General features: G+C 45.6%; 1 long non-coding RNA gene across 1 annotated transcript in view; it reads left to right on the top strand.

Annotated features, from left to right (window-relative positions):
• LOC110348191 (uncharacterized) overlaps positions 1 to 12,056 on the top strand; it is a 69,496-nt gene extending 57,440 nt beyond the window's left edge. The window contains exons 2-3 of the long non-coding RNA XR_002393184.2: positions 9,520 to 9,627; positions 11,781 to 12,056. This is a non-coding gene — a long non-coding RNA (uncharacterized LOC110348191). The remainder of the gene's footprint in view (positions 1 to 9,519; positions 9,628 to 11,780) is intronic.
• The last annotated feature ends 6,732 nt before the right edge of the window (positions 12,057 to 18,788 follow it).

Raw genomic sequence — 18,788 nt, 5'->3', positions numbered from 1 at the left:
CCATGATACATACGTAGCCCTCCCTCCCGGAATGCTTCAAGATTCCTCGGCTGCACTTTTCCTTCCTTTGAGCGGCTTTGTTCTTACGCAGACTTCCTCCATACAGACTCCCACTGTGACTGCAAACAGGCCCTCTGTCCCCTCTGTCCCCCTCTGTCCCCCTCCATCCCCCCTCCCTGCTCGTCTTTTTGGGAACCAGGTCACTTTTGAGGACCTTCCTCCCAGATGGCCCTTGGAGATGTCTGACCATTGATTTTCGTGCTCCTTGTACCCACAGCCCAGGAGGAATGGCAGTACCTTCCTTGATTCCCTAGCAATTCCTGGGGCTCTTGCATGCTCCTCAAAGGCCCGCTTCTGCAAATGCTGGCGTCCCTCACCCTCACTGGCTGTTCTTATCAAGGGTTTTGGAAATTCCTGCCATCTTCTGGCCCACCCATTTATTTCTAGGGGGATTTCCTCTCTGACACTCCAGGGTCACTTTCCTTACTTACTTAAATATAATGATTTTCACAACTGATTCACTCAGATGTCAGACAACCATCCTTCTAACAGATCACAGTCCAGGACAAGTCCACATCAACAAATTTAATCTCAAGGGCCTGCTGGGTCAACCCTTGGGTCTCATAGAACTGGGTGTGGCACAGTGGTCCCTAGCCAGCCCTCCTGCCCCCCTGGCTGACTGGCTCAGATCCCTCAGGCACAGGGCCATGATTCCAAGTGCTCCTGTAGGCTGCTTTTGTACCTGGCTGCCTTTCTGTCTGTCTGTCTGTCTGTAAGTCTGTGTCCGCCTTTTCCCCTTATGTTTGTGATGCATAATCAGCTCATTCACACTGAGGAGCTGGAGCCTGAACACATGCACTCCCTGCTGTCTTATCATGGTGTTACTCATCCTTTATATTCTCCCTTTGCCTTCAGGCCTATATATTTGTTTTCCTCTAGACTTTATAGTATGGATAACCCCCAAATGATAAAAATGAAATCTGTAATTTCTACATGTGCCAGACACATTCCCAGGAGGCATTAGGGTATCCTCAGCCTCCACATCCCTGAAATGGAGACGCCACTCTCTGGCCAGATGTCTGAGGAATCCTGCTGTGGGGGATGCAAGGGCAACCAAAGCCAGTCCCTGAGCTGCCCTGGAAATATCACAGAGGCTGCCTTATACCCACAGCCTCCTCCTAAGGACCCTTTCCCCCGGCATGGCCTATTGCCTGTGTCCTCATCTGGATCCTAAACCTCTCATTAAGCTCATGAGACGCCAACTCACAGTGTGAGCATTCAGGGTACACGTGGAGGAAGGATGCGATTAAAGTCAGATGGGGTCATTAGCGTGGACCCTGGCCCAACGCGCTCAGTGTCACCCAATGAGTAGGGACCAGCAGTGCATTCCAGGCATCTACTGCCCAGTTCGATGGACTGGGCAGCACAGTTGGAGAATGTGGAAGACTTCTGTTTACTTTAGGGAAGGAAGAAGGAGAAGGAGCAGCAGAAGAAGAGCAGGATGAGGAGCAGGAGGAGGAAGAGGAGGAACAGCAGGAGGGGGAGGAGGAGCAGGAGGAGGAGGAGGAGGAGGAGGAGGAGGAGGAGGAGGAGGAGGAGAGGAGGAGAAATGCAGAAGTGCTAGGGAGAAAAGCTTGCTCTGAAGGTTGAAGAGCCCATGAGTCCTATGTGCAGACTGGACTGCAGCGAGAGTGAGAGGGCAGCATCCCAGGCCATCGCTGCAGTCCTTTCGTGTCTCCCTTGACAGCTTGGTCTCCTGCTAGAAGTTTGGCCTCAGGGGCCACGTTCACCACCTTCCTATGTGGGGGGACTGGAGCCCAATGCAGGCTCTGCCAACCTGTGTGGGGTTAATGAGTCCCTTCAACCAGCAGCCACACCCAGCGCCGCCATGGGGCCCAGCCTCCCCCCTACTTCATGAGGGACCTTGTGAGGGTCATGGGTCCCATCCCTCTCCCTCCACCTCTCCTCTGCTTCCTGGCCACCAGGATGTGTCCCGCCACACCACACCACAGGCCCCAAGGGCTGGACCACCCCAGATGGAAACCACACACTGTGCGAGCCAGAATGGACCTCTCCTTCCTCAAGGTCGTCACTGGCAGGAGTTTGTCCTCGGCTCAGAGAGCTGATGGACATTGTCCGTGCTGCCTCCTTTCTGACGTCATTGACGAGATGGACTATCACATGCAACCTGGAAACAGGGCTCCTGGGGAGATGTGTGTGCTACCCTGTTCAGAGGGCGTCTGCCTCACCCTAGGAAAGAAGGACAATCCCCTATGATTGTACAATCAGCCTTTGTCAGTCTCTGCTTCCCGGGCACACTTAGCGTCCTTTATGGCTGAGCTCACTGGTGCTGTCCTTGAAACCCAAAGACCGGCATCAGGCTTAGTTTGTCAGATTTAAAAACAATCCAACCCTCAGCCCTAGTGGGTCGATGTGACTTCAGATGTCTGTGGACTAACCCTGAAGATCAGGGCCTTTCCTGTCCTGCTTCGTCCCCGGCCTGGCTAGAGCAGTCAGAAATGAGGCAGAGTTCCCAACACATGGCACTGAGTCTGTAAAGCTGAGACCCCAGCCTCGGGGTCTCTGCAGCCCCCTGAAAAGCAGCCTGCTGCAGATGAAAGCCTGTACCTGCAGGCCTGGCCGGAAAAGATTTTGAAGAGAGCAAAAATAGTTCCCACACCAACGACTCAAAAGCCTATGGTCCGTTTTGAGTCCAGGCTTTAATCTAGTTTCTGCCTCACCCCACAGGCTTGGGTCAGTGAGCAGTGGAAGTTGCTTGTCCTGGGCTGGTGAACATGTGTGTTTTAACAGGCAGCAGGGGCCTTCGAGGTACAACCAGGAGCCTTGGTCACAGCCAGGACAGGCTGTGAGGGCCCAACAGGTAGTAAAGGCTCCCAGTTCTGCTCCTACCCTGCCCGCACAGTTTGCCTTTCTGGCCAGCACAGAGGCCTTCCGCTTTCTGGTGTGACGTTGGTTCCCATCTGGCTGGTTCCAAGGACCTGTGCACTTTTCGGTTTCAGGTTGAGACCTCTAGTGTGGAAGTCTGAAGGGACCCGAGACACACAGGCTCTTCTTGTCTGGATTCAGAAGCTGAAGGGATAGGGCTGCCCCAGGTAGGGGTGACAACATGAGCTCAGTGAGTGGGAGTGGCCCTGGGCCTCCTGGGGCCTGAGCCTGGTCCTGGGCCAGGTGGCGGTGGGGCAGGATTGTGCTCTGAGGAGCAACCTACCCACGGGGGAGCAGGCACTCACGTTGCTGCCCAGCCTGCAGGAGAGCCCCGGCCACACCGTGCTCAGCCGGGAAGAGACGCAGAGCGGGAAGGAAAGAGGGAGTCACCTGGGATGCAGCATGGCAGACACTGGATGCTCTGCTCACCCGGGCTGGTTCTGTCTTCTGAATCAAAGACTCTGGAGTTGGATCCCAGCAGCCTGTGGACAAGCCAGCCGGGGGACATGGGTACAGGGCAGGGATTCTCACCTGGGCATCACCCCCAGGCAGCTGTGTGCTGGGGAGCAGGTGTGGGTCTAACCTGTGCTTTGCACGAGGTCAAGCAGCTGCCCTGGTCTTGCTCCCCTGGATGCCAGTGTGCTTGAGACAACCAAAGTGTCAGAAGGTCTGTGGCCATTGGAAGTGTCCCCAGCGGGGCAAAAACCACCTCCAGAAATTTCCTGTTTGAATCAGTACCCAGCCAAAAAGCATTCCGCTTACAATGAGAACAAAAATGAAACAAAGCTAGGGCTTACTAGAAATTATTTCCAGGGAGTGAATCTTATGTGGTCTTTGAAGCTTGCAAAAAAAAAAAAATTGTCCAAATGTATAAAATATTTTTACTTTGTACAGGAAAGAAATGCAGATGTAAAATGCCATTTCGATGACCTCCCCACCCTGCTCCTGTAGGCCAGCTGCTCTTCCTGGGAGTGGCCAGGCTGTGCCTTGTCTCAGCTGTCTGACTTCTCAGGGCACTGATGCTATCCCCTCACACCATCCACAGCCTGGCACTTAGGAAGGACAGACGGGAGCTTCAGGACAGGGCCCCAGGTCCCGTTACCTTACACGGCTCATAATCTGAGACTCTGACCATGACCAGAACTGTGTGAACACACAAAAGGCAAATGGAAGAGTTCAACTGTAAGTGTGTAAGCCATTCTTTGTCACCATGAACTGGAGACTAATCGCACTTCATGCAAATCGTAAAAGATTGCATTGCACAACAGTATCAGCAGAGTAAAAGCACAAAGAATGGGAGAAAATAATTGAAAATTAGGTATGTGATAGAGAATGAATATTTAGGCTATGTAGAAAACTCTTAAAACTCAATACCAAGAAACACTGTTCAAAAATAGGCAAAGCGCTTCCACGTTTTTCAAATACCAGTGACCAATAAGCACCTGTAGAGGTACCCCATGTCAGCGCTCGGTGAGCCAGCTTCCTGCTGCTATAAGAAAGCCCCGCTGGAGGTGACCATCGATTGAGAAAGGTTCACTTGGCTCACGGTTTAGAGGTTCTGGTCCAAGAATGAGTGGGCCTGTGGTGAGCCGCACTTCACGGTAGCAGTCAGTGGCAGGGTAGTGCCAGCCGCCATCTCCTTTAAGGTGCACCCCAGTGGCCTAAAGACCTCCCCTAGGCCCCACCTCTTAAAGCCCAACAGCACCTCCCCAGGGGCCACGGTGCCAGAATGTGGATCCTTGGGGATCTTTAAGACCCAAAATATATCACTAGTTACGAGGAAATGAGCAGCAAAGCCCACGAGAGACCACCTCGTATTCACCGGACCACCTGCCACCCTGCATCAGGAAAGAACGAATGTTGGTGAGCACGCAGAGAAATGGGAGCCCTTGTGTCTTGCTGGTGGTATTGTAAACTGGTACAGTCATTGAAACATTATGGCAGTTACCAACAAAATTAAAAAATAGAATCACTGTAAGATACAGGAAGTCTACACAGAAAAAAATTGGATCAGAGTTCTGAATGGATATCTGTGCATTCATGTTCACACCAACATTGATAACAACAGCTAAAATGTGGAGGGATAGAAGTGTCCACTGCAGATGCACAGGTAAGCAAGGTGTGATGCATGCACAACGGACAATTATTCAACCTTGAGGTAGAAAGGACTCTGAGACGTGGCCATCGTGGAAGAACTCTAAGGACATTGTGCTCAGTGAAATAAACCAATCACAAAAAGAAAACCACCTTTATTATTTCATTGAGACAAGGTGCTTAGAGTGGTCAGAGCTGCAGAGATTGAAAATAGCCTGGTGGGGACCAGAGGTGGCGTGAGGGGGAGCATAGTTACTGGTTAACACAGGAAGTTGCAGAGACAGAGATGGCTGGTGATGATAATTCTGCAACAAAGGAGGATACTTCATATCACTGAACTGTATGCCTAATGTGCACAAGGTGGGAAATTTTGTCATGTGTATTTTATGACAGTAAAAACTAATTGGAAAAGCATTTTTAAAGTGTGAGAAAGTAAAGAACTATTGTTGTGCTTGGACTTTATGTCACAACTCGGTGAAAGAGAGATGACCCATTCCTGTAGTTTCTGGACAGAAGACACTGTGTAGACCTGCCTTGGCACACAGGGGGTCACCACTGGGGAGGCTTCTGAGAGCCGGGGGACTTCCTGGCAGAGGTGGCTTCTGATGGCTCAGGAGGTGGGCATGGGGTGCACTGTGGAGGGCTGGGAGTGCCACCTCCTTCCCACCCCGTGACCCTGGCCACTTAACGTCTGTGATTGTGAAGTGGGTCAGTTCAGTTGGGAAGCTCAAATGTGAAGTGGAGTAAGGGTCAGCATGTCTCCTGGGTGTGGACAACTAACTGAAAACTTGCTATGTAGCTACAAGAGATTCCATCAGAAGTCTGTTTCTCTCTAGGCGACACAGGATGCATGAAAGAGAAGGAGCTTCCTAGCTGGCAATGCCAGAATCTCCTGGATCATGGCCACGGCTTTTTACAGACAGACGTCTGTGGGCTGTGCGGAAGATGGGCTTGAGGCTCTTGCACTGTAGGTGGGGGAACAACTGAGGGCACTTCCGGTGGCCAGGTACGGCCTGGGGAGGGAGCAAGCCAGGCAGCTACCCCAGGGCCGAGCAGGATCTCTTGGCAGCCGGGATTCGAAGGGGCCTTTTTCACATGCTTTCTATTTTTAGATCTTGGTGTGAGGCCAGACTCTTTGGAGGAAGTCCTGCTCTGGTTACTAATCCCAGCTTCTGGCTCCCCCTGTGCCGTATGAGTCACTGGGGAAACGTATGTCCTTTCTAGCAATATAATGGTTTCCTTCTCCCGCTAGGAGCACCTGCCAAATCCAGTCCGATGCGTACAACAGACCTGCTCTGTCTGCGGTCTTTCTCTCCTCCCTGGTGCGCGCAGAGCTGAAGAGACTGTGTTCTAGCCACACTCCCAGTAGTACAAAATAGACCTGCCCCTCGTCTGCGTGCGGAGCCCTAGGTACAGGTGGCACAGGCTTGCTTGGAATTTCAAATGAAAGCGCTTCTATAATGAGCTGGCCAAGGCCAAGCTCTGGGGCGACTGCACGTTCAAACCTGAGCGCGTGTGCAAACCTGAGAGTGCGCGGGGCCCTGCCCGGCCGACTGGCTCTGCGGGAGAACACGGAGGCTCATCACAAAGAGGGGCAGCCCAGAGCCGGGTGAAGATCACCTGGTCTAACTGGAAGTGGGGGGAGCAGGTGAGCATGATGATGCCCGTAATCAGATGCCACCCAGTAAACGGAGTAAGCAGAGGGGAAAGCAGACAGAAAGAAAGCTGGCGGAGTGCCTCTCAGGGTGGGGTCCTCTCTCGGTGGTCATGCAGCCCCGGGGTCATTCCCTGGTCAGTCCCACCTTTATAACAGCCCTCTCTCTGGAGGTGCAACTTACATAATGTAAAATCTCAACCTCCAGAAGTGTACAAGTCAGTGGCTTTGTGTATGTACAGAGTGAGCCACCATCATTACCATGTTTGTTTTGGGACCTAACGTTTGCCCTCCTTGTATGGTGCTGTCCACGCGCATAGCACACCTGCCGCCCTTCGCCCTTCTTCACCCCCTTCCCTCCCTCCCTCCTCCCTGCATCTCTCGGTGCCCTTCCCATCGGGGAAAGTTCCATCTCACAACTTTCGATGTCTGTCTTTTATTTTGCTCTTTATTTATAATCTGGGTTTGTCATACAAGAGAAACCGTGTGATACTTAAGCTCGTGTGTCTGATTGATTTCACTTAACATGATGGTCTAAAAGTGCATCTGTTTTCCTACAACTGACTCAAATTTACCTTCTGGGAGAAAATTATCACCCCCAAAAGAAACCCAGTGCCTATTAGCATTCCTCATTGCTACCCCCTCATTCCTGGGCAGCCACTACTCTTTATGCATGGGAATTTTCCTCTTCTGGACATTTCGTATAATGGAATCGTGCATTATGTGGTCTTTTGGGATTAGTTTCTTTCATTCACTATTCTACTATCGGTCAGTACTTCGTTCCTTTCTATGGCTGAATACAATTCCATTGGAATGTAGTCATAAGTCACGTTCTCTCATTTATAAGTTGGTGGATGTGTGTGAATGTCTTAGCTACTTTCCCCTCCTGGGACAAAATGCTCCACACCACAACACAAAGGGGGAGAGGCTTATTTGAGCTCATGGTTGCAGTCCATGTTGGCCTCCTCCAAGGTACAAATGACAGGGTGGCAGAGTCAGGTGGAGCAAAATGGCTCACCCCAAGGCAACCAGAAGCAGAGAGAAGGGAGGAGCTGGGGACAGGAGCTCACCCTCCCAGGTCACCCCTGGGACTCCTCCAGCCAGGCCCCACCTCTGACAGCATCAGCCCTGAACTCGTCCATGATGAACCTACTGAGAAACATGGCACCCGAGGTCTATCACCTCCACACACAGGAGGCTTCGGGGAATGCTTTAGATCTACATCCTAACAGTGGACATAAATTTTAAATTTTCTTGGGTATGTGCCAAGGCACAGAATTGCTCTGATGTATGGAAACTGTGTGTTTAACATTTCAAAGGCCGTTGATGCCTTCTCAAGTGGCTGCACTGTTTCTTGTGCCACCCACAATGAGTGAGTGTCCTTCTGGCACTGTGCTTATTGCAGCTGTCCTAGTGGAGGTGACATGGCATCTTGTCTTTTTTTGTTTTTTGAGACAAGGTCTTGCTCTGTAGTTCAGGCCATCCTTGAGCTCACTATGTACCCTAGGCTGGCCTCCAACACCCGGCAATCCCCCTGCCTCAGCCTCCCGAGTGCTGGGATTACAGGTGTGCACCACCACGCCCAGAAGAATCTTGTCATTTTGATTTGCATTTCCCTAATGACTAATCCTGTTGGACAGTTTTTCATATGGCCCGTAGCCATGTGTGTGTGTGTGTGTGTGTGTGTGTGTGTGTGTGTGTGTGTGTGTATGGATGGCCTTCTCTAGAGAAATGTGCATTCAAATTTTGTGCCCATTTAAAAATAACATTACTTGTGCTCACTTCAGCAGCACATACTAAAAATGACATTACTTTTCTTTTTCTTGAGTCATAAGAATTATTTGCATTGTTCTGGATACTTGATCTTTACTGATACATGGTCTTTCAAATACTTTCTCCCATTCTGTAGATCTTCTTTTTATTTTTTCGATAGTGTCCTTTGAAGCACCACTTTTTATGAAGTAAATGTGTCCATTTTTCCTTTCGGATCTGGAAGAAGCATGGTTTGACCCAGGGCCATGTGGGTTCCTCCTGTTCCCTCCCCACCCCAGGAGGCCTGGAGCCTCAGCTCTTACACTTGGGTGCCTGCTCCTTGAGTCAGTCCTGAGTGTGGTGTGGGGCTGAGCTCAGCTCCGCACCCTTGCATGTAGATTCCAGTTTTCCCAGTAACATTTGTTGAAAAGATATACAACCATTCTGTCCCTCTTTAATCATCTTGGCACCTGTATTAAAAATTAATTGATCATACATGCAAGTTTAATTTTGGACTCCATACTACTCCTTCCCTCTAGATGTTATCTTTATGCCAGTAGAACATTGCTTACTGCTGTAGTTTTGCAGTAAGTTTTGAAATCACGAAGTGTGAATTTTTCACTTTGGTTTTTTAATTTTAAGGACTGTTTTTGCCTATTTTGGTTTCTTGTACTTCCTTATGAATTTTGACACCAGTTTACAGATTTCTGCAAAAAGGCAACAGGATTTTGATAGAGATGCATTTCACTTGTGGGTCACTTTGGGTAGTATTGGCATTAACTACTAAGCATTCCAATGTATGGACATGGCCTTTCTTTCCATTTTCTCAGACCTTGGCCAGGCATGGTAGCATACACCTGTGATACCAGGCTGAGCCAGGAGGATCTTGATTTCTCCTAGCTTGAGGCCAGTCTGAGCTACATAGAAAGTTCAAGGTCAGTCTGAGCTACATAGTGAGAAACTGGCTCATGAAAAAAATCCCTTTACTAGGTCTTTTAAAATTTCTTCCAAGAATTTTTTGTAGTTTTCAGTGCATGAGTTTTGCACTTAATTTTTTTTTTTATCTTGCAAAGGCTTTATTTGAAAAATTTTGAAACTTACATCCCAGAAGAATTCAAGATTATCACCACAAGAAGAAGAAAAAGATAATACAAAAATATATATCACAGCATAGGAGCCAGGTAAGAAGGGAGGGAGGTGGAGACACTGGTGAGGGGCAGGAGGCAGAGGGGAGGAAGGAGAGGCGGGCAGGAGGGGGAGGCAGACCCCTGATGGCCTTGACCCAGCTGCTCCAGGCCCGCCTCGGTGGAGGGAGGGGCCCTGGGAAGCTGGGGACTGGAGGACCTGCTCAGGGGCTCTCATGCCCAGAGTGACACAGACAGACACCCGGGACAGACAGGACAAGAGGGATTGGGGGGAGCGCAGGATGGACCGGAGTCCCTTTTCATGTAGTGCAGTAGGCGACTCCCCAACACCCACCTCAGACACCAGAACTCAGCAGGGCACCTACTGCCCCCATACCTTCGGGGGACCCCTAGGGTACCAGCGCCCTTGGAGCGGGATAAGATGCGGGCACTTAAAATTTTATACTGAAATGTTTTATTATTTTAAATTCTATTGTAATTTTCCTAATTTCCTTTTCATATAGTGGTGTATAGAAATACAATTGATTTTTTTGTATCTTCTATCTAACGACTGTGATTAACACATTTGTTAGTCTTGTAAGTGTCTGGTCTCTGTGTGTGTGTTTTAGATTCTTAGAATTTTCTATCTATTGTGTTACCTGTGAATGGAGAAAATTTTACTTCTTGGTTTCCAGCCTGGATATATTTTATTTCTTTTTTTGTGTCTAATTTCCCTAACTAGTAAAATCTTGAAAAGAAGTGGTAAAGTCTTAGGGAAGGATTCACCCTCTGCCCTCATCTGTATGTTAGCTGTGAGTTTAAACAGATGACATTTATCAGGGTGAAGAAATTCCTGTCTTTTTCTAGCTTTTCGAGGCTTTATTTTTTAATCACAAAAAGGTGTTAAGATTTGTAAAATGCTTTTATTCTTTGTCTTTGGACACAATCATGTGTTATTTATTCTATTAATATGCTGAATTACATTGATTTTTGAATGTTAATTTACTCTTGGAATTTTGAGATAAACTGCACTTATATAATCATTTCTCTATATTTCTGTGTGAAATTTGTTAATATTTTTGGAGAATTTTTATCTATACTCCCAAAGGATGTTGGTCTATAATTTTGTTCTCTTGTGAGATCTTTGGCTTAATATGGTATTACTAAGTCTCAACAAGCTAGATCTCTTAAGTTTTTTGTTTAGTCCATATCAACAGTTTACTTTTTAAAAAAGAAATTGACATTTTCATCCAGATTATCTAGTTTGTAGACATACGATTTTCTATAGTATTTTGTAAAATCCTTTTTCCTGACAGTAACACAAATGCGCTCTTTTTTTCGTTTTAGTTTATATTTACAAAAGCCAATTTTTGGTTTTAATAATTTTCTCTATTGTTTTTCTAGTCTCAGTTGCATTTATTTTCTCTAAAATTTTTATTTTTTCTTCTTCCTACTTTGTTTCTATTTTTCTAGTTTCTTAGTTTTCTAGTTTTCTTAGTCTAGATGATTATTTATATGGTATCTTTCCTATTTTTAATGTCAGTGTTTACAGCCATACATTTACTTTTTTTTTGGTACCAGGGATCGAACTTGGGTCCTTGCGCTTGCGCAGCAGGCGGAGAAACCACTGAGCTAAATCCCCGGCCCCAACCATACATTTACTTTTAATCTTTGTATTAGTTACTTTCCATAAATTTTGTTTAGTTAAGCTTTTGTTTTTATTTATCTCAAAATGTTTTAAAATTTGTTTTGTGATTTCTTCATTGGCTCATTGATTACTTAGAAATATGTTGTTTAATTTACACATCTATTGGAATTTCAACATTTTCTCGTTATTTATTTCCAATTATATTCCACTGTCGTCAGAGAACACAGTGCTATAATTTCAATCATTTAAACTTCGCTGAAGCATATGTCCCCATATGTGATCTGCCCCTGAGAATGCCTGTGTGCACCTGCAGGACCGTGAGCACAGCAGACTGTGCTGGGTGAGCGTGGCTCGTAGTATTATTTAAATATTCTATTTCCTTGCTTTCTATCTATTTTTCTAAAAATTTAGGAATTAGAGTATTGAAGTCTCAAACTATCATTTCATTGCTTGTAACCTGATTTATAAAATCATAAAAATGTACATAATAATGCTTTAGTGCATGTATGCACTGTGTAGTGTAATACACATATCTGTATCCCTGTCTGTGTCATTTCTCCAGTGTCCTCTGCTGAAGCCTCCTGAGATACAGAGCACAGCGCTATCAAGTCACCCAACCATGCATCACCACAGTACAGCTGCTTGCTCTTATGCAACCAATTCTGCACTTGTTAATCAAGGTCTTCCTGCCTTTCCTTCCTCTCTTCTCTCCTCAGCCTCTGGAAATTACCATTCCACTCTCTACTTCCGTGGGATCAACCTTTTGTACTCCAAATATGAATGGGATCATGCAGTATTTGTCTTTCTGTATTTTGCTCATTTCACTTAATAAAATGATTTTGAGGTCCATCCATTTGTTGCAAAAGACAAGATTTTGTTCATTTTTTTGGCAAATAATATTCCATTGCATTTATATGGCACACTTCCTTTATCCATTCATCTGTTGATGGACACTTAGGTTGATTCCATACCTTGGTACAGGGTACATGGGGGTCTAGAGGTCTCATCATGCTGATTTCCTTTCCTTTGGATATAGCCCATGAATTAGGAGTTTTTCCATTGCTAGGACAAAATGCCTGATATCCACAGTTTAAAGGAGGAGAGGTTGATTTTTGGCTCATGGTTTCAGACAATTCAGTTCATGGATGGTTTTCAGGTAGAAATGGCATGGCAGAAGGGTGTGGCAGAGGACAGCTGCTCGACCAATGGCATTCAAAAAGCAGAGAGAGAAGGAGCCAGGAAGAGAACACACTCATCCAGGTTATACCCGTAGTGATCTACTTCCAACAAGGCCTCACCCCCTAACAGCACATTCAACTGTGAAAGCTTCAGTGGATTAACTCAATGATTAGTATAGCACCCCCAGACCCATAATCTAATCATTATCCCATCTACAAACACAGGAGACTTTGGGGATGTTTTAGACTTAAATCATAACATCCTAGTAGTGGGCTGTTGGATCACATAGTTTTAATTTTCAGGGAAATTTCATACTGTTTTCTACAATGACAATACTAATTACATTCTCAGCAATGGTGTGTGAGAACTCCCTTTTCTCAACATTTTTGCCAGGAATCATGCTTTGTCTGTTTTATGACAGCCACTCTTACTATAGTGAAGTCATATCCCATTGAGGTTTTGATTTTCATTTTCCTGATAATTAGAGGTGCTGAGCCCTTTTTTTTCATAACTTATTGGCAATTTGTATGTCTTCTTTTGAGAAGTCTATATGGATCTATTGACCATTTTGTGTTTTTTGCAGTGCTGGGGACTGAACACAGGGCCTCAAACATATTCAAGAAGAGATTTGATACTGAGCTACCTCCCAAACCCATGTTGCCAAGTTTTAAGTGAGTTATTTTATTTAAATTTTTTTCTATTGCAACAAAGATATGTAATTGGTACACATCTTTTTGTTTTGTTTCTTGTGCTTTTGGGATCTTGTCCAAAAAATTATTCCCTATTCCAATCTCCTGAGGCATTTCTCCCATGTCTGTGTCATTAATTCTGTTGTTCCTGGTCTTATATCTAAGTATTTGTCCATTTTGATTTCATGTGAATACCAAACTTTTCCAGCACCATCAACTGAAAACACTGTCCTTTCTGAAGCATGCTTTTGGCACCTTTGCTGAAAGTCAGCCAGCTGTAAAGGCATGGGGTTATTTCTGGGTGCTCAATACTTTTCTGCTGGTGTACATGTCTGCTTTATGCCAATATTATGCTGTTATAGTTACTATATCTTTGTAGTATATTTTAAAGTCAGGGGTTGTGTTGCCTCCAGTTTTGTTCTTTTTGTTTAAGGTTGTTTTGGCTAATTGGGGACTTTCATGCTCCCCTATAATTTTACGATTTTTTTGTGAAGAATGTTATCAGTATTTTGTTGATGATTGTATTGAATCTGTCCATTAATTTAGAAAATATGGGCATTTTAACAATATTAATTTTTAAATCTATGAACATAGACAGTTTCTTCTTTTCTTTCCATAAATATAGTTTAAGAATTATTGTTTTATGCAGTTTTCTTGTAGATTATAGAGAAGAAAAGTTATAAATAATAATATAGTTACACTGTCTTTTATAGTACCCTTTATAACTGTTGTTTATTTCTCCATGGATTTTATCTTCAGGTGGAGCTCTATATATTTCTACTTGAAAGATTCCCTTGTATTTTTCTTGTGAGGAATATCTGCTGATAACAAGTTTTCTCCATTTTTTTCTTAACCTGGGAATATCATAATTTCTCCTTTGCTTTTGAATAATAGTTTCACTAGATGTAGAGCTTTAGGTTGGCAATCTTTTCTTACAGCACTAAATATGTTATTCCACTTTCTTTGGCTTGCATGGTTTCTGAGGAAAGTCAGCTGTTAATTAAATTTAATAACATAAGAAGTCACTCTGATCTTGATGTTTCTGAGAGTCCCTGAAATGTCTAGATTTGGGTTTCTTTGAGTTTATCTTACTTGGTGCTTATTGAACTTCTTGGATGTGCTGATTAATTTTGACAGGAATTTTGGGGAGATGTTGCCATAATATCTTCTAATACTCTTTCTGTACCTCTCTCTTTCCTTCTCTTCTTGGTGTTCTCTTTTGTGTGTGTGTGGACAGGTTTGGTGGTATCCCACAGGTCCGTGAGGCTCTGTTCATTTTCTCCCCTCTTTCTTTTTCTTCTTTAGAGTAACTAATTGCCATTCACCTATCTTCAAGTTTACAAATACTTTTCTTCTGTTGGTTCAAATCTCCTGTTGAGATCTAGTGAATTTTGCAATTTCTGTTTTGTAATTTTCAAGTTCAGAATTTCTATTTTAAAAATAATTTCTATTTATTATAGTCTCTAGACAAGAGACTGTATAGATTTCTATTTATATAATCTCCATGACAAGGCATCATTCTCATACATGTCTTTATTCTTTAGACATCATTTGCCTTCATTTTTCAACATGTTTTAAATGATGATTTGAAGTTTTTGTCTTATGAATCCAATATTTTGGCTTTCTTCAAACTAGTTTTGGATTCCTCCATGTTAGTTTCTACGTGTTTTTGTTTTTCTCTGTATATCTTGTATCAGTATCTCTGTATACATTTTGTGGAAAACTGGAAGTTTAAAATAATATAATGGATGAAACTATAAATTAGATTTGTCTTTTCTGCCTCCACATCTGTTGCTACTGTTTAGTGACTTTCCCAAACAAATTCTGAAAAGGCTGTGTTCTTTGTTCTGTGGCCAGTGAAGTTTCTGATCAGTTAGCTAGAGATCAGCTGGTGACTGGAAATAATTTCCTTAAATTTACTGAACCAATAATTCTCTGAGCATGGCTCCAATGCTTAGACAGCTTACAGCTCTGCCTTATAGCTCACTTCCCGCTTGTGTTGAGCCTCAAGATTGACCAGAGGTGAACACACAGGACTCTCTTAGGTCCTTCTCAGTCACCTCTGCATAGCAGAGCCCCAGAAGTTCATAAGAACTTTCCAAAGACCTCCGATAACCTTATTGCCCAGTTTCTCTTTTTTAAAGTTTTGAGTCAGCCACTAAGTTACCACAGACAGGAGTGATGTTAAACACTCCTGACACTTCTGTTTAGAACCCGAGAGCACAGTGTCTCCTTTGCCTGCATTTCCTCTGTATCCCACCCCTCTAACTTGGGCCACCAGCAGCCGGCGAAGCTAAGGTGAGGGTGAGGACACCACCATGCCTTGTTACAGTGCTGGCGTAGGCAAAGACGGGGTGAGTCTTGATGGAGGAAGCTTGACCAGAGCTTCAGAAGGCAGCATCAAAGCAGGAAGGTGGGATGAGCAAGCCGCATCTGTGCAGTGAATTTCCATCAGGGTGTTTGGGGACAGAGGGGAGGCAGGATCCAGGGAAGGCTACAGGGACCATTGGGAACAGACCCAGAAGGACATTGGTAATCAGATCAAAGCTTATTCTGAGGGTGCTGGGTGTCCACAGGAGGATTTTAAACAGGATTGTGATAGCAGACTTGCAATTTAGTAAATGCACCCTTCTGGAAATTTGAAGATCTCAAATCTGGAAGCAGGAAGAAAAGTTAAAATGTTGTTGTGGAAATAAACAGGCAGGCAATGATGAAAGACTGAACGAGAGTCAGGTAAATAGGTCAAAGAAGCAAAGAGCTGTGGAGGGAGATACATAGGCAGGTAAGTGGTGAGACTTTGGTAATGATGTATGTGGAAGGCAGAGAAGAGGAGGAAGAGCCGGGTACCTGGAGAGGCAGGATCAAGCCTTGCACTGGGAGCATGAAGTACTGGAGCGTCCAAAGTGCTTCCTAAGGGACCTGTGCACTGAACTCTTGAGTCTTCAGTTTGCAAACTCGGGAGATGAGCCTAGAGTGGGTGCACTTATTGAGGATGTATTACCATATAAATTATGACTGGATGAAACCACGGAAAAGATGAGATCACCCCATGAGAACAGCTGAGTTGGTGAGAGTGTTCTGGGGATAGCTGTGCAGGAAAAATAACATTTGCAATGGACAGAAGAAAGAAATGCAAGAAAGTCCCAGTCAGTTGGGCTCTCTGTATCTCCTGGTCGGCAGCTCAGAACACAGACACAGCGCTGTGCTGCTCATTAGGGCCCATCAGCTACTGAACCCCACAGCCTGAGCTGTATGTGTTTGGTCTGACTCTGCCTTGGAACAGATGTTCTGAGTTCTGGCTTAGAACCCTTTTCTGTATACACCATGGCTGTTATTCAAACACACATTTGATAAGATAATACTGCTTTGGGATTGGTACAGTGGCCCTCAGCCCTGCCAAACTGTGGGCCATTGAGAACAACAGCCTCTCCCAGGACATGTGTGGTCAGAGCCTTCTCCTCCTGCAGGCTCCTCTTTAAGGCCTGATGAGGCACCATCACTCTCTCCCACCATGCAGGCAGCCTGTGATCATCTTCTCCTCAGGTGATTTCATCTAATTCCTGTCATGTTTTTAATGGAGCAATAAACACTACATGTCTGAAAAACATTCAGAACAGTATCTGCACCAAAGTAAGCAGATGCACAAGAGCTATTTTATCATTATATTTGAAATTATTTGCTTGCAGCTTACCAAGCCTTAAAAAGCAATGAGATTGGGTGCCCAGACACAGTGGGCCAGCTGCACACTCTGTGTATTCTGCAGGAATACTCACAGCTCACGTCTTCCACTGAGCACTCATTGCACCATCAGAACAAGTAGAGTGGACAGGTGCAGCCTGTGAGGAGTCCTGTGGTCCTGGGCCACTTACAGAGCTATGGGGGGCAGGACTGCAAGGATGGTGGCCACGGTCAGTCCTGTGGAGGAGGACTGTTGGGATATGCTAGAGCTACTGGGACTTTTGCCTGGTTGAGATCCAGTAAGCTGGGGCCATTATGTGGGTCTGACTTCCTAGGGGCTATAGTTTGGATCTCACGTGTCTCCCAAAGTCTGTGTGTTAAAGTCTTAATCCCCAAGGTAGCACTACTGAGGGGCAGTGAGACCACAGAGAGGTGGGGCCTAGTGGGAGGTCTTTAGGTTATTGGAGCTGTGCCTGGGAAGGGGATGGGAGGACTCTGGTCTCTTCCTCTTTTTCTCCCCAATATGAGGTGAGCAGTTTTGCTCTGCCGTAATGGTTACTTCTCCACAGGCCCAGAGCAATAGAACCCATGGACTGGACCTTCCCAAACTCTGAGCCAAAATTCAATCTTTTCTCTTTCCAAGTTGATTCTGTCAGTTATTTGTCATAGTGACAGAAAGTTGGCTAACACATGGGATTATGGCACCACCCATCACCCCCTCCCGAGAGAGAGAGAGAGAGAGAGAGAGAGAGAGAGAGAGAGAGAGAGAGAGAGATTGAGAGAGAGATTGAGATTTTCTCCCTTCTGTTGAATCTTGTTGTGTAAAGAGCACAATTTCCAACATCATCCCCAGCCAACTAGCCACAGAAGTGGTACTCAGTGAACCTAGCCTCACTGGGTGACAGCAATGTGCTTTAGGAAACAATTCACCTACCAGGGGTGAGGAGCAGTTTCTTAGAATTTTATCTGTGCTTTCCACTCCAAGTCATGTGAAAAAGAAAAAGACAGCGGAGACTGGCTGGGTGGATTTAATGTACCCAAATCATCTATGTGTTTGGGCAGAACAACAACAGTGTGAATGGATTTGGGAAAGGCTGGAGTTCAGGAGGCTTTGCAGAAAGCAGCGGGTTGTAAATTCTGCATTGTTTTCTGCTTTGCAAGCCTTGGGAGCTATAGTTTACACCCAGGTGCCATGTTCCTGGGTATGATAACTCTTTGGGGATCTCCATTGACTGTTGGGAGACTCCTTCAAGGCTACAGCAGGAGTCTTTGGTAGTGGACCCAGCCCTGGGCATGGGACTGAAGTTCCTCACACTGGCTACCAGCCCACAAGTGAAAACCAATTAATTGATCAGAGAAACCATGAATCAAGTTCTCCAGACAATTCTTCCCAGTGCCCATTAACTGAGACAAAAACCCTAACCAGGGCTGAGAGATGGTCAGTGTGTGGTGTGAGGAAATCCCCTAAATGAATGGATCTTAATGGAAATCTGTTTCCAGGCAAAGCTGGCAGACTGTGCAAACCTTTTTGTGCCCAAAACTTGGGGATTTTGAGGTGTCTTTGTGGATATCAACGGATTATCATAGTCCTGTGTAAGTGAACACTGAACTGCCTAAGTTTCTCGTTCAGGTTTGCAGGTTTAGCAATATTCAGCAACCTCCTTTTCATTGCTACATCTTGAGTTAAAGAGCTCCTTCTCGGCCTCACCATTAATTTCCGTGGTGACTCATCAGGTTGTCCACCTGACCTGCGGGGCCCAGAGCCTCCAGAGAGATTCTGTAAACCTCAGCACCCTGGCTGCAGGTCACATCTCGGAACAGGAGTCTGAAGATGCTCAGGTGACAGATGCCCATCTGGGCTGCTTCCTGGCAGGCAACCTGTGGTCATCCTGACCTCCATGGCCTCCACGCCTCTGTCCCCTGTAGCACCTGCCTCTCCTACAGGCGACAGCACTGGAATGGCCTCGCTTCTCTCCTGCCTTCTGCGTCTCCTCAGGGCCTGAGTGCATCAGAGTGAGAAAAAT

This window comes from Heterocephalus glaber, unplaced genomic scaffold, assembly GCF_053883595.1.
Source record: "Heterocephalus glaber isolate CG9 unplaced genomic scaffold, H.glaber_assembly_v1.0 deba00001610, whole genome shotgun sequence".
Taxonomy (NCBI): Eukaryota; Metazoa; Chordata; class Mammalia; order Rodentia; family Bathyergidae; genus Heterocephalus; species Heterocephalus glaber.
The sequence above is the reverse complement of the archived record's forward strand: the minus strand, read 5'-3'. Positions and strand labels throughout refer to the sequence as shown.